The following is a 23,079-nucleotide window of genomic DNA, read 5'->3' as shown; positions in this document are numbered from 1 at the left end:
TCTGAAGGCCTTTCAAAGAAATACCTACTTTTATTCCCTTACTCCTGCCTAGTCTCTGTTTCTAGGAGGCCTCTTAAGGCATCATCCCGCTGTCAGGGACATAAGCAGAGAAACACTCAATATTCTGAATCCTGAAAACGCTCAAGCACAAAAAAGGTAGTGGGATGCCTGGCACTTGCAAAAGGAAAACAATTCTGGCCTTGCATTGAATGCACGTTATTTGTTTTTAATTAACATACAAAAATCAGTAAACTTGTAGAGTGCAGGTATATTCAGGTTCAGAGAGCAGTTGAGCAGGGGGTTCAGTGTCAAACCAAAACACACACTTACCTTCTGCATCCGTGTATTGGAAGGCATGACTCATCAGCAGAGCACACTGTGGAAACGGGCACCCCTCCAGCCCTGACCTGAGTGGGAGGAGGCTCTGGAGCCAGGACTGCAGATGGAAGCAAGACCCATATCCACTCATGCAAGCAAGGGGTTAACAGCTCATTATATCTCCCCCCAATAAAGCCACTCCTGATAAATGCAGAGCAACACTTCCTTAGAAATTAAAAGTTACCAAAATAAGTCGATTTCAAATCCTGCATTGTGATGCAAACACATTTTTAAGAAGACAAATATACAAATCAGAAAATGTTCACCTGGCCATTTGTAAGAGGAAAAAAGGCTTGAAGATGCTCAGTGCTCCTGTGTCACTAGGGAAGGGCCATGTAAAAAGTGCTTCTGTTTATTTCATTAGCATCCATTTTCATCAATACCCAAGATGGTATCATTTCACACACTAGAAAGCAACTGCCAAAAACACGCTTTCAAAAATGTATCAATTGATCAGAAAGTGCTGATGAGATGAATCAACTTATGCAGACCAAGGAGAAAAGGCTCATAATCCCCTCGCAGCTGGAAGAGACTGAGTATACAGCAGCCGGAAAACAGCCGTAGCAAAGCCCTTGGGTTTTTTGCTGGTCATGCTTAACACTCCTACACCACTGCCATCTGCCGGCAAACAGAAAGGTACACATTCCATTCTAAAAAAGAGAAATGAAACATTAGTAGTATTTTTAATTATGAAGTGTTGAGGCTGGAAGTAAGGTATTTGCAAGATCCAAGGCTGCAGCAAGGCACATGTGCTCACCTGGAGACACCACAAGCTTGGAAAGCACATCCCCTTCCACCGGCAGCATCAGCAGCACTAATTAATATTATTGCTCCCTTTTTGAAAGGATTCACCTTTCCACAAGAAAAATCAAGTCTGAAATGCTCCTTTGTTAAAGACAATGTAAAAACTTCCACTGGCTCTGGTGGGAATCTACAGGTGACATTTAAAAAGCACTGACCCGTTGGATAATACTTTTTTTTGGACAGTTAATCTATGCAATCAAAAGAAGAAACAAAAAGAAAAGTACAATGCAAAGTCAATACACCACAACATTTTCTTCCTTTCGCTGGTCAGTTTAGGTTTTCCATTAAATCCAGAGGAGTCTTCAGTGACACACAACAGCAATACATGCACAGACCTCAACAAACCTTCCTGGCACCCCTCTGAGTGCCAAAGTGCTATGTAGTTTACACAAAAAATTTACAGTGTGAGTATCTTTTCATTTTCCCTGGCCAAAGGGTGGGGTGGGTCAGCTGATCAATACAGATTGGAACACCAGCAGTGAGTTTTCCTGTGAATTTCTTTAGGATTAACTGATGAGAAGGAAAAATGTTCAGTTCTGAAAACTCAGCCCAAAAAGCAGAGCACCTTTCACAGGTCTAGAACTGGTTAAAATTTTTCAATTAAAAATTAAACTCTGCAGATAGAACAAAATAATAATAATAATAATAGCAATAACAGCATGCAATTTACTGCCAAGGCAGTGATGTTCTTTTAGGAAATAATGTAGATTTTGTGATTTAATGAGTCTTCAGAATTTTTCAATAGAACAAGATTGTGCCTTAGGAAACAAACAAAAAACCAATCAAATCTTTGTTCTGTAATCATTAATCTGTAAACTACAACCCTATAAACTTTAATCTATAAATTGACACATCTGTACTATTCATGCTATGACAAGATCTAGGAGACTAGGTTATGGAGCAGGACTCCTTTTAGCAGCAGGACAATACAGGAATGTACAAAGTTTCTAAGATAACTGAAAAAGTTACCATGAAGTCACAAGTGGAGGAATCATCCTGGCAGCGATAGCAAGAAGTTTCTCTGAGCTGCCTGTGTGATTCACATCACAGAATGCAGCGAGCTGCCCTCATTCTTTGCCATGGGCAGCAGGCACTACTTAAGGATGACTCCTTTAAACTGGGCAGCAGTATAAGAGCCAGCTGAACCTCATGTCATGGTGGGGGGATGACAAAGAGTTGAGCTACCTGCCTCTGGTCAGCATCAGCCTTTCTGCTCACATCACCTAATAATATTGTAAAAAGGCAGAGAGAAAATACAGATTTTGAAGGAGGGTACAGAGATAAGATGGCAGTATGAAAAGAGAGTGATGGTATTTTTAAGAAAATTAAAAGACAGAAAGAAATTGGCACCTTAGGTTACTTCAGAGGAAGAAGTTGGTACCATCATAGTGGAAGAAGTTGTGGGTTGGCTGGGAAGAAGCTGTGAAACGAAGTTTGTGTGCAATGTGCTAAAGAAGTGATAAAGTCTTAGCAATGGCCTGGGGGAAGAAAAAAATCTTGACAAAGTTGAAAACTGTGTCCTGCATATTTGAATAAAATAAGGCAGCAATTCCCAGCCAAAATAGATAATACGTGACACAGAAAATCAGAAAAAATGTTACCAGCACAATTGGATTGGAAATACCAGAAAAAATCTGCAGCAATTGGCTGTAAGATGCAGGAGAGGCAAAGACAATACCCAAAAATATACTGCCTTTTATAGGTCTGAAGGAAGTAGGAGAGCAGACTTGCCTTGAAGACAAAAATGGGAAGTGGATCTGTGAATTTATAACAGAAAGGATAGTTTGTCTTCTTTTAATACATTATATTTATCCTTATATATATATATATATATATATGTGAATGCATAAAATAAAACTTTTGTATTTATATAAATGCAAAGATTAAAAATATAGACCCTTTGGGAACTTCAATTAATGGTTGGCCATTCATGAAGAGATATCACACGTGGGATGGGAGTAACTGGGAAGAAGAAGGTCTGACAACAGAGAGTAAGTTTGGAAGTATAGAAATAACACCAGTCTCTGAAAAAAAGCCCAAAAAAAAAAAAAAAAAAGGAAAGAAGGAACAGAAGAATAAAAGCCTAAACTAGTCTGGATTTGGAAAAAGGAGATGTAGTCAAAGTCAGTATTATCACAGCTAGGAACTAGGAAGAAATTATCGGGAGATAATGGGAGTTGCTTGCAGGGAGTACAAGGGAGAGATGCAGGACAGGAAATGGCCTAGCAGAGAACTGGAAAATAAAATGACAGCAGGTGGGATTTCCAGTGATTTTGGAGAAGTGAAAGTGAAGAGGGAAGGGGAAAACCCAAGAGCTGAAATCAACACTGATAGATCGACAGCCAGAGAGTGAGCAAGGGAAACAGAGCATGCAGCATGTAGAGTGGGTAGTTGATGCCAAAATGAAATCTGAAGTATTCATTCACATTCAAGTCAGAGGAAAGCACGTCTATGGCTTAGTTTTTTGGCCTATGATCTAGGCAATCTCAAGAGATGAAGCCTTCTCTTTGCCCAGGAGCCCAGCTCCCATGATAAAATATTAAAGCATATGTGTTATAGAACATAACTAGATAAATGGAGCATCACAGAGAAGTAAACAAGCAATATGGCATTGAGCAGAGATCTTGCAAATGAGGGGGGAAAAATATCAGCATTTTCTTTCAGTTTGGGTCTGGAATCTATCCTGAATTTGAATTAAGTGTGAAGATCAAAAGTTAGTGTAGTTAATATTTAAAGATATGCTTTGGGGGAAAACCTTGTTTTTCTGATTATTTGTGACTAACTTTTAATCTTTAATTTTTTTATTACACTTTCTGTTGAATAATATTTTAAGCAGTTCATCCTCTGAAGTTCCCCTGAGCTCCAATTTGAGTGTGGTAAATAACATGCTTTGGAACTCAGACATTTTCTTCCATATTCCAAATACTATAAACTTGAAAGAGTGAAAATATGTTTTTTCCTTCTCCTTTCTGAAGTTTCTTTTTCTTCTTATAACTTTGGGAGACATTGTGGGTGTAATGGAGAGTACTGTCTCATTTGTTGCCCACGCAGGCTCCTAAGCTCTATACCTAATAGAAAAACAAGACTACGTTCTATGTTTCAAAAGTGTAATAAACACTAAAAAGGCTTTTCTAGATTAAGTACATTACTCTTTAACACCCTTATCAGCATCATGACAAGTGTGGATTATTGGTTGATTATTTATTTCTAACACTTTTCATTCAGAAGGATCAACTCACTCCCCAAACTGTGAGGTATTGCTACTCCCATTCAGAATCTAAGGCCTAAAATGGTGAAGTAATAATGCCATGTCAAATCTAGTGTAAAACCAGCATCTCATGACACTTCAACTCCTACTCTGTCCATTGGACCACATAACCTGATATCTAATGTGACACAATTTACTAGAGATCTTCTATCCCACTTTTTGGAAAGTATTGTTTTACTATACTAGTAAAAGGTCCCTGGTTAAAGTATTTAGGAAGCAGCCATCCTAACTGTATATTATCCATATCCTTTTTCAAGTAAATGATATGAGATATCTCTCACTACAAGCATAACAGTAATAACTAACATCAGATGCATGATAAACTCCTCAGTAGTTACTGGTTTAGACCTACTGTTTGTAGTTAACCAGAGGAAGAAAATAAATTTCTGAAGGTAAATAATATCATGTTGTGCTTGGCCAATGGAAAACCATTTAACTGAGAACTTCATTCCTACACATTGTTTTATATGTACAGATGGTCATAAAATTATCCAGTTGCAAAAAAAAAAAAAAAATCAATCATAATTCTTTGAAGCCAGAATGAATCAAATTAATACAAACTTGGTAACAAGCTAATATTTCAATAAGGAACTAATACTAGACTCAGAGAGAGTGAACAGATCCAAACTTCATTCACCTGCCACTGAAGTAACAATCAGCCTCCTTTAATAGCGTTAAAGTTGCACAATATAAAAAATTAGTTGCAGCCATCAGCAACCTTTGATATCACTGGCACAGGGGAGATCTCAGCCTTCCTGAGGAGCAACACAGGTCTCCAGCCATCAGAGGAACATTCTATTTCAGGCTTGAAGATCTATCTCAAACAGTTAACAGCCAGCCACAGCTCAATATCCACAATAAGTGACCACAGTTTACAGAGCAGAGACTGCTCCCATGAGGGACCATACTGTGCAGTGGGCTGGTACTTCCATGCATGACACCAAACAATATTATTCCAAACGAACACAGGCACAAGCTAGCTTGCTCAGTTGTTTGTTAGGTTTGTCGTTTCTTTTTAATGCTTTCCTAATAAGCAGTTAAGTAGTCAAAGTTCACAGAGTGACTTCAACCTGATGATCTCATGAGTGTACATCTTCCCACAGGAATAGAAGTGCCAACAAGATGAGTTGTTTATTTCTGGTCCCCAGAGGCACAGTACAGCTATAAAGGTCAGACATTACATTTGCAAGAGGTGACAGAGTTTCCGCATCTACTTCATCATTTCAGCATCCATAACTGAGAACTATCCAGACATGTGAATGGCAATAAGGAAGGACAAGTATATTTGGGAAGGTGAAGGTTGCTATGGTATTTAATAATACCATGTTGTCATGTATATTACTACATGACAGCTGGAACTTCAGAAGATCAACCCGTCACTAAAACAAAAGACACTTAAGAAAGTAATTACAATGGACAGATATGCCCGGGTGCCCCAGCTTTCGTTTGATGCTGTGTCTAGGAATTAAGAATGTCATTATTAGATTGCAGAAAAGAAAGAATGATAGCAAAGAAACTCCTGAAGTTAAAGAGAGGTTGATATCCCACATACTGGAAACTTGTATATTGACCCAAACATTGTTAAAAACAGTAATCCAAAGTCCTCAGCCTTCTTTTCTCCTCATTTTTTTACTTCTTTTTTAACTTCCATGTTTAAATTAATTGCAAGTTCCTATAACCCCAGATTAGTAGATTTCTGCACTTTAAACTCAGGAGCTGTTTCAAATCAACTGTAAGCGTTCATAAACAAAGAACAATGGCCATCATTTTTCTAGGAAGACACTAACATGGCCAACTTTCCAGCAACAAATGGATAATTTGAATAAATGAGTGGAAGCAAGAGTGAAAAACAAACCATAAGGATGGCATGAAGGTTGTTTTAGTTGAAAGCACTCTCTCATGCCATAAACATACAATATAAGATTAAAGAAAAAAAAAAGAGTTCTTGTTTTGCAAACGTAATTTTATTAACATTAGAAAATTTTCAAAATAAAAATATAAAGGAGATTAGGAATATCTGTAATGACTCATAAAAGGTCTCAGTGACCTTCTGAAAAAATAAAATACACTTCTTAAATGATACTTTAAATTCAGGCATTATACATTTAAGTAAAACATTGATAATCTCAATTCAAGAACTAGCTGGCATAACAGGATTTAAAATGTAATTACTATACACAATGTAAAATTTTAATTTTTATTCAAAAGGGTCTTAGGGTGCAGTTAAAAAAAATTACTATTTCTTTAACCTAAAAACTAATGTCCCCAGAATTTGCACACCCGTTTGAGTGAACAACAGTGGAAAATCTGCTAGAGCAGAGAAATTGTTGCTATTAGATTTCAGAAGGAGCAGTCTTTAAAAGGACAGGAGTTTACTGTTCCTTCCTTGCTGTCCAATGCAAAATTCCATCAAGTTACTGCTGTGGCAGTTATTGAATTAAAAAAATGAAGAGAATACTCATCCTTCTTTACTCTAAATTTTGATAAGCCTTAATCTCAAGATACTAATTATTAATTCAATTTTTTAAAAAATTCAAAAGCAAGAACAAGTCCATGTTTTTATGTTTCAATTTCAGAGGAAATAACCAAATCCAGGTAAAAAGTAAGACTGTGCTTTTATTTTTAAGTCAGTGCCGTACTCATAGTAACCTAAGATTTTATAAATTCCAAGAATCTTGCTTTTAATTGTCTGTTTTCTTTTAAGAGCTCTATCTATATGTACAGATTTCTTCCTGGAAGCATCATTTTGCTGTTTAGACCAAGGACTAATCGATCCATCAAAACAAGAATAATTTTTATTATTTCTGTCTAAAGAAAGCAATCATTTTTTCTGAGTACAGAAATATTGCAGGATCATACCAAACAAAACACATCTCATTAATTGATTGGAATTCTGATGGCAAGTATTAATTTCTTCCCTTCCTGCAGATCTTTTACCTCAATTAGCAGCCATCAGAGAAGCTAACCTTATCAAGGGAAGAGGGAAGAGGTTGAATGCACCTCAGAAACTGGTATAAACAGGACCCTGGCTGCCCTGATGCAGATGCAACACATCAGAGCACCACAGAGGCACAGGTTACTCTAAGAGAGGGACTCTCTAAGACCAGCAAGCAGAAGACTTCAAAGCCCTCCTCTTTTCACACCACCTCTGTGCAGCAGCTCATACTTCATCTTGTCTACTGCACAAAGGCTTTCCATGGACCTGGAAGTTGCAAACAGCAGATTTGAATACACAATGCACTTCAAAGAGCTCACATTATTTATAAAACCTCTGACAGCTTAGTTTACCATCAGGTTTTCTGTGTTTTGGGACTAGTGTCAGCACTGACATACCAGGAGGTGGCCATTACACAGAAGTGATGGGGTCAGCAAATCTGTCCCTGCTCATGATACATTTAGTTCTACAGGTGGTATAGAAGCAGCAATGCTAGCATGAAAACAATATCAATCTGTCTAGCTGCAGTTAGGGCTTCTAGGATGTCCATGAAGTCTCACTTCTACTTGCATTTAGTCTCAGGACTCTCATTTTTGTTTGTATTTATAAGAGTCTAGGTTTGCTAAACTGAGAACATAGCCTTTGGTTCCAAGCACATTTTTGTCTTCAGCTAAATCTCTTTCCACAGATGACTAACAACCTCCAGTTAAATCTATCTCTATTAGAGAAATAAACTGCACTGAACTCTGACAGATTCATGCAGAATTTTGTGCAGGGAAAAAATGGCTATGAGCCATCATTTAAAGGACATAGCAATTTCTACTCTTCATATCCAAAACTGAAAACCTTCAGCATCCTTTGATAACAAGACAAATCTGCATACTCTCTGCCCACATAGGCAAATGTTAAAAAAAGAAGTGTGTTGAGGTCCAAGAACCATTCTGATATCCGTGTTTGTCAACAAGGATTCAGCGGCTCTAGAAGTATACCAGAACGATTGTGAAGGTGAGATACTAAGATAAGAATGAAAATAAAATCTCTTCTCAAGTACATGAGGAGTGTTCAAACATTAAATTAGCATTGGATCTTATATGTTTTCACCAAAAAAAACAAAACCAAAAAAACCAACAAAAACAAACAAAAAACCCACCCCAAAACACAAAAAACAAACCAAAAAAACCCCCCAAAAAAACCCAAAATAAAACCAACCACAAAAACAAACAAAAAAAAATGCCAAAACACAAAAAACCCCACCACACCTGTGAACTGAAGAAGGATAGGTACTTCTAAAGACTGATGGGCATTCAGGATGTAACTACTTGGGAATCTTCATGAAGGGTAGTGTGAAACTCTTACTGCTGCTGTTCAAAATTAGGTATCAGGTATTGCATGATAGCAGAGTCCTGATGCAAAATAAATGCAGTAAGTGTGGCAAATAATGGTGCTAATGCAAACATTATCACCTAGCTCTGTTTTACAGCAACTATGATGCCTGGAGTAAAATCTAAACCGGCATCGATCTGCTGTAGGCAGCTCACTTCATCTTCCCCCCTCCACTTTCTCCTCCCACACCACAGTTTGTGCTGCACCATTTGATTCAGGGACCACGTGCCACAGTGTTTGTGGCGACACCGTGTAGCACGGTGAGCTATCATTTTTTTTTGTTGTGGTTTCTAGCAGGTAAGGGGGAGAGTCAATAACAAGAATTTAAACTCTTTTTTCTTCTTAGCCAATTGCGCCAGCCTATCTGTTAACAAGATTTCTGAAAATACGGAAACACATTTTGTGCACACATAGCTTTCTTTTGGGAACTTCTGTTAACGTTCTTGCAAAGCCCACACAGCTTCAGGCACTGTGCAAACATATGGGGGTATACAGACTGAAATAAACACAAAACAGTAGAAAGAAATATCAGCAGACATAAAAAATGAGGCCAGTAATAAATACAGCTTAAAAATAACATGGATTCAGAGCACAGATTTTAAAAAACAACACGCCACATTCTGGTGGAGACTTCATGCATTTGACACATGCTGCACAGAACTTCTTTAGGAAGGCGCCCAGAACACTAAAATAATCAAATATCTGGAAGCATCTCAATACCACAAGTGGCACTAGTGTAAAATGTATTGAACCAGCATGGATTTCCCCCCTCTCCCCCCACATTCTAATTCAATTAAATGTGAAGGGGAAAAGTGCTCCGTAACTTGAAGTCCCTTTTTTCCCTCCCCTTTAAAATAGAACCAAATAAACCAAATCTCAATGGCTCCCTCTGCTGTCATGTCTTAGAAGTTTCATTATATTTGTGATTTTTTTTAAAAAAACAGTTTTTCCTTCCTCAGTCAGTCGTCTGAGGAACATCTCGTATTTTCACTATCTTGTATTTTCACACCTCACACAGCATGCCAGCTCTAAAGAGTCAAAGACACCTTCATCCAAAAGTAAATTTCTCAAAGTGCAATTCAATGCCTGCTCATCAGGTCTGGAATAGTAACATCTCTTCATGCCTGCATGGCAGCTACACGTAGCATCATGAAAAAAAAAAAAAATGTTCATGACTGATTTATCATCTTTGTAATCAGCTTTGGGTAGATCTGGATTCGACTGCAGAGGTATGGATTTTGACTCTAACACCAGACCACTTTGCATGAAACAACTTTATTTGTAACAAAACAACTGTAACAAATATTTCAAAGCTATGGGAACAGTCCTTGAAACAGAATACATTTCTCCTAAAACAAAAAATACTCTACAACCCATTAACCAAGCTGGAGAGCTGTACTGCTTCTGGCAAGCATTCTGGATTGCTCTTTGCCAGGCCCAAGAGACAGATAATGGTCATTACCTGGCACAGGTGAGTAGCGAAGCAGCAATATCAGGGTGTCTGGCCACACAGCTGACAACGACTTGTCTGCCTCTCAGCATCCTGGTAGGAAGCTTAGCAACAAATACTCCATCAGGGACCTAACTCCAAGTCACAAAAGTCAACAGGTCACACAAAAGAGGCAGAACCAGACCACAGGATCTGCCCTCCCACACTTAAAGAATAAAGAACTCTGAAGGATATAATTTATTCTCACAAATGTACAAAAAGGGAGGATGATAAAAATCTGCAGTGCTCGGTTGAAATACAGAGGAGTAAATTTAAGAGAAAAGCAAAATGCTTCAGTACTTCACTTTCCAGTCTGTGGAAGCACCTCCCAGGCACAGTGTGTGGGGGGAGGCAGCTGAGGAGGGACCTCCCCCCCAGCAGTGCTCCCCTCTCCGTGGCTGCCTGGCAGAAACACACACTGCCAAGTGACAGTCCCTCAGTGCTCCCTGAAAGTAATTTGGTGCCTGAGGTTAATGGAATGACAGCAGAAATATTTCCATACTAGTCACAGAATTTGTCTCAATTGCCTCTGTCTTCTTTCCGCTCCGAACCCGATGCCTCCCAAGCTGGGAGCTATATTTATCCCTCGCACACAGGGATGTTCTCATGGTTCTAAATTAAGCAGCTTCTGTCACGCCCAGGACCAGCCATAACCCTTCTCTATTGGTTCTCCACAGCAGAGTTCTTGGTGCATTTGTGGTGCCCTGTCTACACCAACCATAGATGTACCCACTTAAAAGTCATCTCACTCATGTGGCGGTGAAAGCTGACATCGCTGCATATCCCACACCGTGCGCGTCCACCTTTCACACAGGATGCATTTAAACTGGTGAGAGACAGCCTCTCCTCAAACTGCCAGGGTATCATTAACACCTACAGCCTAATTCTGCCTACAGGTTATACCCACTGCATCTACCTCAATCACCTTCCTCCAGGAAACATGCTGAAACCCCTCACATTTCCAGTCTTCTCATATTTTTGCCAGTGCAAAAACATCCTCTAGATTTCAACTGTTCTTCTCTTTTTACCTTTTACCAGCACGTTTTTACTATGATGGTAGGTTAATTCACCTACAGGAAGGAAGTCTAGTTTATTTTTTGTAAAGTACAAACACTCTAATTTATTACTAACAACCTCTTAGCATGAAATGGCTTTGCTCTCATTTTGCTAGGCTAGGCTCACACATTAAATTCTACCCCTCCAAATATAGATAATACTTCTAAGATCCCAGATGTAGCTTGGAGATACACCATCCTAATCTGACAAAAGAAAATCTGAAAGGGCTTTTGAAATATTCCAAGTGAAATCTGCCCAAATAATATTCAGACAGCTCTACATTTCAAACCTCTGAAATGCCTTCAGCTTACAATCATGGTTCTTTGCTATAAAAGTCCATACCCACTGAATGTCAGACCGGTCTTACCTAGATTGCAAGTACAAATTACTTAATCAGCTTCTTAGAGGCAGATACTATATACAAGTATCAGGGAAAAAAGCTTAGCAGAATGTCCAAAAAACATTAAAGAATGATTCCTCCTAAGGAACTTTGTGTTGTCAAAGACACAGTTATAAGAGTGATCTATGTATTACACACCATCCAGACAAAATTATGTTCCACTCGTGTTCGTAATAAGATGCATCTTCATTTCCTTGAGTTGGGCCCAAATGCTACAAACTTCCTGGTTTACTGGCATTACTTGTATTACTTTCCTGACTGGCAGGCTTGGAAAGAGAAATTTTCATACAAGAATTGCTGATATCACAAAGCAAAAAACAAAAAACAAAAAACAAAAACCATTTGGCACACTTAAACCTGTCACTTCTATATATTAGATGCTGGAAAGCAAGGGAGTATAAGAGGAATACAATTAGTTAAAGTGAGCAGTGATCAAGCCCATTCTCTGTGCTTTTTTAGAGAGAGGAGAGAACACAACCTCCCAAAGCTCCTCTTGCATTTAGTCCAGACTCTGCCTACAGAGCTGGAATAATTATCCTGACTTGGGATCAACTAAGTGTCAGAAAGCCTGAAACAAAAGAAGTTTGTTAAACTTAACAGTGTTTGCATGGTTAATTTATTTCCTAACCCCTTCTAGATCAAGGAGAGCCCACATTACTGACATGAAACCAAGGCATGAAGATTAAAGGATGTTTGCTGTTCTACAGAAACTCTGAGGCACCAAAAACCCTGTCCCCTCCTTTTCTGTAGTGCTGAATCCATGAATTTAAGGGAAATCTTCTCATTTCACCCCATTGCAGATGCACCTGCTATATCAGGTGTATCTTTTCTTTGCTCACCCAGTGGATTTGAACTGATCCTTCTTTGAACTCTCCGGATGTGATCCAGCTGTGAGAGAGAAATCTGCAGCAGTCCAGGGCTGCTGCTGAGCTGGTTAAGTCTGATTGAGAGCAATTCAAGTAGCGAAGCTCTGGCCCAGGACTCTGCTGCACAGGTGGGCACACAGGCAGCAGAGGTGCCTAACTCAGCTGACAACTAGATGAGCGCTTGCACAGGTGACAATCAATGTATAAAAAGGACTTTTTCCATCCTAGCTGTCACTCTTTCACAAACAATAAACTCTCTATATTGGCATTAAAATAACCTGAGCTCTGTGTAAATTATGGTACACTTGAAATTCAATGTCCTACAAAAGGGCTCTAGCCTGAGCTGAAGAAAAGAAAAAAGAAACCCGAATACTCAGGTTATAATCTGTGGAATATAAGATGTAATATCCAGCAGCATCTCACCCCTGCTCTGGGAACAGAAGTTCCTGGAAGGAAAATCTGGATTCCTAAGCACTTTTACTTTATTGCAGAAAGTATTTTCTCAAGTAATAACATTTCAGCTAAAAGCAGAGGACCCAATTTTCACCTGGGAGTAGGTTTTCCTACACCAATACGCAGAGGCCCCAACATGAACACAAGGGAAGAAATCTATAGGGAAGAACAAACCCAAACCAGTAACAAACCTTACATCAAGTACATTTTGTCTTTGTACAGGGACAGAAGCACTTGATTCAGTGGGAGTGCAGCACCTGCCCCCATCTAACGCCTATATTTAGTCTCCTGTAGGTTGCTTTAGAATGCTTCCTCTGTAATACCAAACGCATATAAAGATGGAAACTTTGACCAAATGCTCCAAAGGTAATATTGCTAGAGTTGTGAGGTATTTTTCCAAGGGAAAATCGAGTGTGAAAAGTCTGTGGATAGCCCTTCTAGACACACCTAGTAACAGAAACTTTCCAACCACATTTCTGTCAAGTGCAGCCTAGATTTAACTTTGCAAAGTAAATGCCATTTTGCCTGTAGAAGAACATTCCATTTATCATCTTGATAATTATTCATATTTGGTTGAAGTTTCTTTTTAACAGAGACAATCTATGCTTAACTTTGTCCTTTTGAGAGAATTCTCAAGGGACTGTTTTGTTCTTTGCTCTCAAGTGAATCATATTGCTACTGCAGAAGATATAACAATTTTTTTTAAAATTATGTTTTGCTACAGAATTTTCCTTCATTTAAAGGTTTTCTGAGTCTGTTCAAGTTGCGTTGAGCTATTTACGTCATCCACAAACCATAAAGCAACTGAAACAATTCAATGAACTAAAAATCCAGGAAGAGTCTTGATTTAGAAAGTCTCAGCAAACTGGAGGTTAGGTGAGCATGCTGGAGGTAGCTTCTGCTTTCCTTGCTCCCACATTGCTCTTCAAGTGCTCACAATTGGTTGTGGTCAGAGGCAGGATATCAGATTAGCCAGATTTTTGGTCCAACTGTCATATCCATTCATACTGATTGCAAAAAAACATGCAAAAATTGTTGAGTTAAAGTTTTTAAAATATTTTTGCAACAAACTTCTTGAACTTGTTAAAACCTAGGACTGAAATATCTTTTCATACTTTCTGGATCCCAGTTCAGGAAAAAAAAAAAAAAAAGGAAAGAAATTCAGTTTTATTTACATATTTCATGTATCTATTTTTATAATCTTTTTTGAGCACAATGTTATGAACACTAAGTAGCAAAGAAGTGTTTAAAGTAATTTGATTTATAAAGAATCATGGAAACAATGTACTCTGTGCAATTTAATACATCTTTTCTGCATTCCAATATTCTGGTACATTTCTTTAATTATTGAGGTAGAAGACTCCTATACAGGTGTGCTTTTTTGTGTTAACATTACAAGAAGATTTTAATTTGATCTGTATCGAATATTAGTCATTGTGACATTACTGGCCAAGGACTTTGGGCTCATCATAAGTCTGTGAAGCTTTGTGATGAAAATGAACGTGGCCCCAAAACTCTGCAGTATCAGACCATTCCATACAGATTCCATACAGGAGACCTACAAAACTGGATCCAAATCAGCCAACAATGAGTCTTTTATTATTCATGATGTGAGTCAGATGACAGGGGAAGGCTAAAACTTAATCTTAAACCTCTCCTGAAAAATTTCATACTCAGAGGCATAGTCTCCCTTAAGACTCAGCAGTTCTTCTCTTTGAAAAGCTGCACAGAGCTCATCCTTCTTTAAATTTTGCTAGCAGATTAGAGGGTAAATTACTTACCAACCTGGATGTTTCCCCCTTGACTTCCTTCCTCAGGCAGGAGTGATTCGAGGTCAAGTTCTTACCTTTGTGCGGAAAGTTGCAACCAGCAGAGAACTGCAGCCATCCTGGGAGCATGCCCCCGTATTTCCACCTCTTCCCTCTGACTCGTGTGATGGAAGACTTGTACTACAATTGTTTTCTCCCAGATCAAACTCTAGACTCAAAAATGCTTAATTATTATCAACAATTTTACTTCAAGACCCCTTTGCAGCCATTTCTGTGCATTCTCTATCATTGATTCACCCTGTACCTCCTCATTAAACCCTTTTCAGTCCCTAATACTTCTCTATCTTCATGGTCCTTTCCCTAGGATTTCCATGTATCCCACCACTACTGACTTCTAATTAACCCTTTTCCCGTTACACACACACACAAATAAAAAATATTTGCTGTCAGCACACTCTTCTTTCAACTATCCCCATTTCCTCAGTCTGTCTTATTTATAGGCTTTTAAGTCCAGTGACATCCATTTGTGAAGTCTAAAGCATCTCATCCTTTGCATGTCCTTCAACTCTCCTGTAGAAAATGTGATTTATTGTAATAGGATTATTATATTATCAGTTAAATATAGATGAGTTTATGCCTGCTGATGGTTGACTAAGTATAAATATAGGAATTACTGTATTACATTTGTGCATTCTAGTTGAGGATCTTTCTCAAAAAATACAAAGAGGAGAAATTTGTGCACACCAATGTTTGCAGAAATATTTTAAATATCAAGATTATTAGATATTCAAGATTATTTATTCAAGATTATCTTTTGACTGCCAAGTGAATATCAATTCTTCTTTCTCTAGCAGTATTTTCATGCCAAAATTTAAGAAAAATTAGCTAATTTATTTAAATAAATCTTATCACACTGAATGACTTAAAAGCGCAGCACAGTATGCAGCTATTCTGTTCTGGGCAGGCCAGCACACCATTATCTCAGTGCTTCATCAAATCATTAATTGCCAATCTGTACTCAGAGGGTGTTTTTTTTCTCCCATTGCTCAGGAAAAGAAAATACTCTGCAGCAGGGATGGTCTCACTTGGGGTCTCTAGTGTCTGTGCCTCAGTGGTACCTTAACTTTTGAGAAAACAATTGTAAAAAACCAGCAAGTTATTTGATCAGAGATCTGACATAGGAGTAGCCTGCTCCAAGTCTCCTTTCACAGCAGGCTTACCTTGCAAAATGAGCTGTGTTATCTTCCAGGGTCACACAGGTAGCAGTGCCTCAGCCAGATGCTTCTCTTTGCGCACCTCTTTGTGGGCTGGTGGATTGCTCCTGAGCTCACAAACTCACAGTTAATTGTTCACTTGCTTGCATTACACAAACTTTTTCCTGCACTGCTGGTAGGTCTTTCTGAGGGATTTGAAGATGGAGAGGGAGGGAAGGAAAAGTACCTTCCAACTTTAAAAATAAAGTAAAATTTCAATTTCTCCCCAGTGAAAAAAAAAACCCTCAGATTTTTATTCTTAGCAATCATTAGAACTGTAGGTTTAAGATCAGAAACTCCTTCAATTATGAAAAGACCCCAACAAGCACCAAATATACCCGAAAAGCCTAAGAGAAACTTAGTTCCATACTGAACCTACATACAAATGTGTAGTAAAACTGCACATCTGGACAGCACTTCCTCCATTTCCTTTTACCTTAGGTTTTGTTGGTGTACTTTCTTCCTATAGTTGAAAATACCATACAATTCACCTGTTTTCCATTTTTTGGAAAGATTTCCCTCCCACTTGTTTCAACCAAATGAACCAACAGCTCATTGTTCTTTTACATACCATAGGTATGATTAATTGAATTGCAAGGAATGGAAAAAAAACATCACAAGAAGGCAGAAAGTCATGGTGTCCTTCCAAGAGAATTTTCTGTTGTAGACAAAGCAGGCAGGTTCACTGAACGAGATTTAAGTTCCTCGGTCGCAACCTTACTCTTAGATATAAAGATGGACACCAAGTGAGAAACTCCATCGTGGTGGAATGCTGCAGAAAAGCCGTGTTTAACAAACTTTTTCAGTCCATCTAAAAAGTCTTGAACACCATTAAGACAGATTTGGCACAGAGAAAACTAAATAGAACATGCAAGAGAGTTAAGCCACAAAGTGTGTGGGAAAATCTCAGTATTTTTTAAGGTAAAGCTCGCATTTCATTGTCTTGTCATTTAATCAGTATGAGAATAAAAATGATGCAACTCATCGCTATAGCCCGCTCCAACTATTATTCTCAGAAATAAACTAGTAACTGAGTAACTTCTTCAGCTAACCAGCATTAAGTACGAATAGAAGTATCACCACCCATGGGATCAGCTGGCTAAGTCTAGTGCAGAAGCAATGGCCTTGCTTACTGAAAGAAAGGATGAAACAGGGAACCTTTTACTGGAAAGCAAGGTAAGGCTTTAAACTGATTTAAGACCAAGAGCAAAATCATAATGTGAAGTAAAAAGCAGAAGAGAGATGTGAGATAAATGAGGGGAAAAAAAACAAAACAAAAATCCCATTGCATGCAGACCAATTCAGGAGTTCAACCGGACCGTGCAAATGTATTTAGTTTTAATTCTTCAAAAGATTCTTCCAGTATGAGAAAAGCTACATGGAAAACAAGAATGAAGACCCATCTTCACAACACTCTCTTGGCTGTTTAACATCCTTTGTCCCATACAGCTGAGTCCTCTTCAGTATTCCAGCATTTCATCTACTTCCCAAGACACGCATTCCTGTCTCCAACTTTGACTTTCAGTTTTCAAAAAAATCATCAATACTCACTAGCAACCCAAAGAGCAGATAATGATAGTTATTTATTAACATTTAAAATAAGCATAAATTTCAGTAGCTAAAAAAATTCTCTGAATTGTTCTGCATGTGGTATTCTTCAAATTAGAAGATCAGTACAACTGAAAGACCAAGCATTATCATCAAATATGAAGTCGAATGGAATACAGATCAAGTTAATAGCAATTACATTACATTAACTTGAAGAAATTAAATACAGTTTTACACATTTCTGATGAAGCACCACACTCACAAGACCCAATGAAGCATCTCATGAGAACTGAGCTGCAAATCAGTTAAGCAGCTGAAAACAAACTCGCAGCCAATTTAAGTTAAAAAAAAAATTATGGTAAGAATTTAGTAGCCATGTTTTCCAGGTAACTAGCATAAGAGGGATAGATTTAACATCCAATGTATTCCAGTCACACATCACAAACATCTGAATTTTAACCAATTTAACAGCTCTTTATTTCTGGAAGAAGAGATCCCAGTATTCTCATCCCCTATTTCACATAGCTGCTAATCCAAACTGATGCAAACTCCAGTAGGATTCTTGGGTAACAGTGAACAGCAGCTGCATATATTAATGCTTGCAAAATAAAATTTCAGCTTTTTTTTTAAACAGTAGATATACAATTACAGTAGATAATGAATGATCCACAACCTTTAATCTCACCCCTTTACCGAAATGTAATAGCTTAAATCAAAGCTAAACCTCCATTTAGCTTGCTCAAATGCTTAGTTTGGAAATTTTTATTCCTGGACTCCGCATAAAGGGAGGATTTCTTTTTTTAACATCTGAGGTTCTTTCAGATGTTTGCAGAACAGGAAAGAAAGGATGCATAAATTCAGAGCGCAAGATGAAAGTGTAATGCTTCACATATGAGGGCACAAATCAAGACAGCTTGTGCATTTGGAAGTCCATAATCTCAACTTAAAACACAGTCAGTCATCGATCTAGAGTATCTTGTTTCATTTTACATGAACACCCACTTCATTCTCAAGACACACGTAAACTTGTGCAGGCAGATGAAAAGTTATGGTATCCCAGAGTGGATGAAATTCAAACCAACAATAAAAAAAAAAAAAATTAAGTTTCCCAAGAGTTACAAACTAATTTTACAGGCAAAGGAAGTTAATTCAGTATTAAGATGACAAGTGCAAATGCACACAGGATACGCAAACAGCTTATAAACTCTCACTGTTAACACTTTGGTTATCACCAGCACTAAAATTCAGAAGAACGCTTAAAAGTGGACCTCTGTATTTTAATTACTGCATCCTTAAATTCCAATGAAATACTGTCTGTTTCCACCTTCTGAATGAAAATGCTGCAGAGTTAACTTTAAAAAATGGCATACACCACATAGGAGACTGAATTAATCCAGTTATAAAAGCAGTATTTCTCTATTTACATTGTGGCAAACAAGACAGACTGAGACAAGCTAAACTCAGTCAGAAGATTTCCTCTCTCTTCAGAAGGAAATAAGTGAAATCAGGAACATTTTATAGATTCTGAAAACAGCATTCAAAGCCAGGCTTCCCTTATGAGCATCCAAAGGAAACAGCTGACAGACATACCCAGTGGAGTTTTCACAGAAAAGGTAGTAGGGAAGTGGAAAGGAATGCTTACTTAGACAGGAGTAAGAAATTCACTGTCTCTTCAGTGTGTAACTAAGAACAGAGGTCTGGAGAAAGATACTTGAAGACCCACCCATCTGCACTCAGCCTGCAGTGCGGCAGAACAAGTTTATTGTGAAATACGTAGGAAAATTGACTGGAGAAGACATCCAACTGGTCATTGACTCCTGCTTGTTGCATTTTCACTTGCAGGAAGGACAAAGTCAGAAAAGAACAGATAACACAAACATAATGCATCTCCTAATATTAATAAGCAGCAAATTTTATTATTAATATTTTGCTTAGAGAACCCTGGACACTGACAGTATCATCAATAAGAATGCTTCATGATAATTATGAGAAGAGAAATACTGTTGAAAGCCTGGAACGGATACAAATTTAAATTTGTGAACTGAAAGGTTCATATTCATATATTAAAATGCACTTTATTAAAATATGTAAAGTAGAACAGACAGTATAGAACAGGTGCTTTGCAGAAAGCCTGCCAGCTGTACACTAGTATTTGTATATGAGGCCAAAGTAATTTACTTAGAATTCCTATGACCCATAGAGAAATTCTTTCCCATGCTGAACTACAGTGAATGTGTCAAGTGGAAAAGAGAACAAATAAGGATGTGAACAGGTTGCTTCTGAGGAAACTTTCAAACATATTTAGTAAGATCCAATGGTCTCTTGTTAGAGAATTCTCATCTAAGTCACCAAACTGCAATGGTACGAACAAAATACACCAAAAAACACCCCCACAAAATCAAAACCAAGGTTTTGCTACACCTAGATGGAAAAAAACCGCTCTCTTAACATCTCTTAATTTATCACTAAATTATATGGATCTTCACACAACAAAAGGATAAACAAGACACTGAAAATCTTTGTGTATTTCCTTAACTAAATGGTAGGAAAATTAGTACAAATGGCTCTGGAAATCTATTCCTAAAGGGTGATTTGCATTTGAATGCCTAGAATTATTCATTTAAAAAACAGTGCTGGAGAAAATTCAAAGACTGTCTCCACTGGATTTTCACTGCACTACAATCAGATGAAGTCTGTAAACATCCTTCTGGTGAAAGAGTCACCAGAAATTTTGAAAAATTATGGTAACTGCTACTTACAGAATTTAAAACACTGTTGCTTCAACTCAGTTGCAGCTAGGAAAAATGCACTGATTTTTTTAGGAATTTTCTAGGATGACCCTGCTTGAGCAGGGAGGTTGGACCAGATGACCCCACTGTGGTCCCTTCCAACCCGACCCATTCTGTGATTCTGTGAATATATTTCAAGTATGCAAATTCTCCTATGAAATAGAAAAAAACTTCAAAATAGAACCTGGACTAAACAATCAAAAATATTTAAGATGCTTCCTCCTAAATATTGTATTATTTGCACTTGACCTCAACATTATCTTTTGTTTGGTGCCATAGATTTGCCTGGAATAATTTTGGCAAGGGGCTTTTGCATCTAGATTTTGCAGACAGTCAACACTGAAACTGCTAGAGTACCCAAAAAGAAGAAAACAGAGAATGTAGAGAAGCAAGTACTTCATAAATTAAGCCCAGAATAACAAAATACATGAAGAATTGCGATTTGTCTAGTTGTGAATATTGACTTTTGCCCAATCCAAGTCCATCAAAATAAGCAGTGCCCATGTTTTCCTTAAGCCAGCAATGTGTGCGTTCAACTGACAGAAATTATTTCTGTCAAGTATCAAAAAAACTACGTGAAAGATGCCGATGTTACAAAGTCAAAGATATTCAAAGATGAGCAAAACTCTTACAATTTTAGTTTGTCCCACTTGTGTTGGTAGGACAAGCTTTTCCACAGTAGCTTTCTATGAGAATTCTCAGGCCTCCTCAGACTGGAAGAGGCAATCAAAATGGCCACTACTCAGCATTTCCTCCCTCCTCCTCGTATCACTAAATGTGTGATAAAATTGTATCTCACTTGTACACTACCAAAATCTTACACTGAAAGCAGAATTTGTTTTGGTTTTTTTCCCCTGGGAAGCCTTTCCCGCTTTTAAATATTCTGCTGCATCTCTGGCTCACCAACCTCAGGTGCTATATATATAGCGCAGCTAAGCCTGTTCAACAGGGGGTACCTGCTTCTGAAAGAACAGGTCTCTTTCCTTTCCCTCCCACCATCTCCCTTCCAAACACTTAACATCACACAGAACTGGCCAACCATTAAAGCAGCAGAAAATGGCTTGAACTGGCTCAGTTTGGATCACAGGAAAACAAAGGCTGGCACAAAGGAGGAGGCACCAGGAACAGAAAAGGGGTTCCACTGATTCCTCCATTAGCAAGTTAGAAAGCAACCATTGTAACACCTTCACCATATTGAAAAATCAGACCAAAAAAAAGGCATTTCTACATTTATTTGAGATATTAAGCACCATTCCTTTTCTTTCTGGAGGAAAAGAACTTGTGCATAAGGAAGCTGAAGGCTAAAAGCTTCACATGTCCATTAACTAATACAGCACTCCACAGCTGATTTTACAATGTTATATACTATTTTTACAGTACTTCATATGCACATAAAATTCCTTTTAATTTCAGCTGCACATACTAAACTCTCACCAGTCAGCAAATCAGTTGCAACATGACTAACACCATCAGCAATCAAACTCTTCTATTTGTAGATTTGCTAACAATCTTGAAACAGTGTAAGAACTGTCACAGCTCTCTAAATGTGATCACCTCCTTCTCTCACAATCCTGTCTCATCTTCCCAGTTTTCAAAGCCTGCAACAGAGTGATGAACCCACTTGATATAAACCTGATCCAATATAAGAGCAATGCTCATGCTATTAGAATAAAAGAGGCATGAGGTAAGGCAGGAAATACTAACAAAGCCTGCAAAAATATGAATACTGCAGTGAAAGCAAACTAGAGTTGCACATGCAATCAATTCCTGAATGCTTGACTCCAACATCAGCTTTCTGGTAACTGGAAACTTCAGGGCATTTTCGTAAGGTATTTTTGTTATAAAGAAGCAGAAACATGCTGATACCTCGACTTATCACAGAAGAACTATGTTCTTTGGACTCACAACACTGACCTTTGCCACTTCAGCTGATCAGTGACAGTTGGAATAAATCAGCCCACAAAGGGAAACAAATAGCTATAAAATCTTTCAGCAAGAAACAGATGTGCATGGAAGCAGTAATTTTTGGGCTGAAGCCAAATTTCATAGGGATCAGGCTTGAAACCTTTGTCTCCTAATCTCCTCTTACAATATGCACTTTGCTTATCCCTCCCTTATCCTGCTTGCTATTTGTTACACATCTAACATTTAGGTGACATTGCTTCTTTACTCCAAAACACAGAAGTAGCTTCCCTTCTGAGCTTCCAGAAAACTGGCAGTAAAAATTAAGATTCATTTCTGCTACTCTGCAGTCTCAAACAGTATTTAAAATAATGAGCAAGAAGTGTGCACTGAACTCTAGTGTTTGCATGGTTGTAAAGAGTGCAAAGGGCTTAAGAAGAGAGAAAGCAAAAGTCAGCAAAATAGTCTGTATTCAAAACAAACCTTTGCTACTTAAGCTCCAGAACTTTGACTGCCAAAATTTGTAAATGAAGGACTTGAAACGCAATATAAACATCTGTGTTGGACAGTAAGACATGAAACATGTTCAAATAATATGTGCTACTGCTATTTTAAGCTATAAGATATCTGACTTCTACATTGCTGTTCTAAAAAGAGAAAGCTATCCCTGGAGTTTGGTACAGGTTGTTCAGTAATTTGTACAGTCAATACACCCTCTTAACAGTTTTTCAATATTCTCTTCCAGCAGACAGAATGTGTTGCTATATGAACTGAAACAGAAGATAT

The 23,079-nt window shown here is 38.0% G+C and overlaps 1 long non-coding RNA gene across 3 annotated transcripts in view; it reads right to left on the bottom strand.

The window, feature by feature from the left end:
* The window catches only part of LOC125317412, a 123,479-nt gene extending 112,694 nt beyond the window's left edge, over positions 1-10,785 (bottom strand). The window contains exon 1 of one of the 3 annotated variants that reach the window (XR_007200067.1): positions 10,231-10,785. This is a non-coding gene — a long non-coding RNA (uncharacterized LOC125317412). Of the gene's footprint in view, positions 1-644; positions 915-10,230 lie in introns of those variants that run through there. The other 2 variants (XR_007200068.1, XR_007200069.1) reach the window with 2 other exon arrangements.
* Between the last annotated feature and the right edge of the window lie 12,294 nt (positions 10,786-23,079).

The sequence above is a fragment of the Corvus hawaiiensis genome, chromosome 26 (assembly GCF_020740725.1).
Source record: "Corvus hawaiiensis isolate bCorHaw1 chromosome 26, bCorHaw1.pri.cur, whole genome shotgun sequence".
NCBI classification, from domain to species: domain Eukaryota; kingdom Metazoa; phylum Chordata; class Aves; order Passeriformes; family Corvidae; genus Corvus; species Corvus hawaiiensis.
Note: the sequence above shows the minus strand (reverse complement) of the source record. Positions and strands in the feature narration are given on the sequence as shown.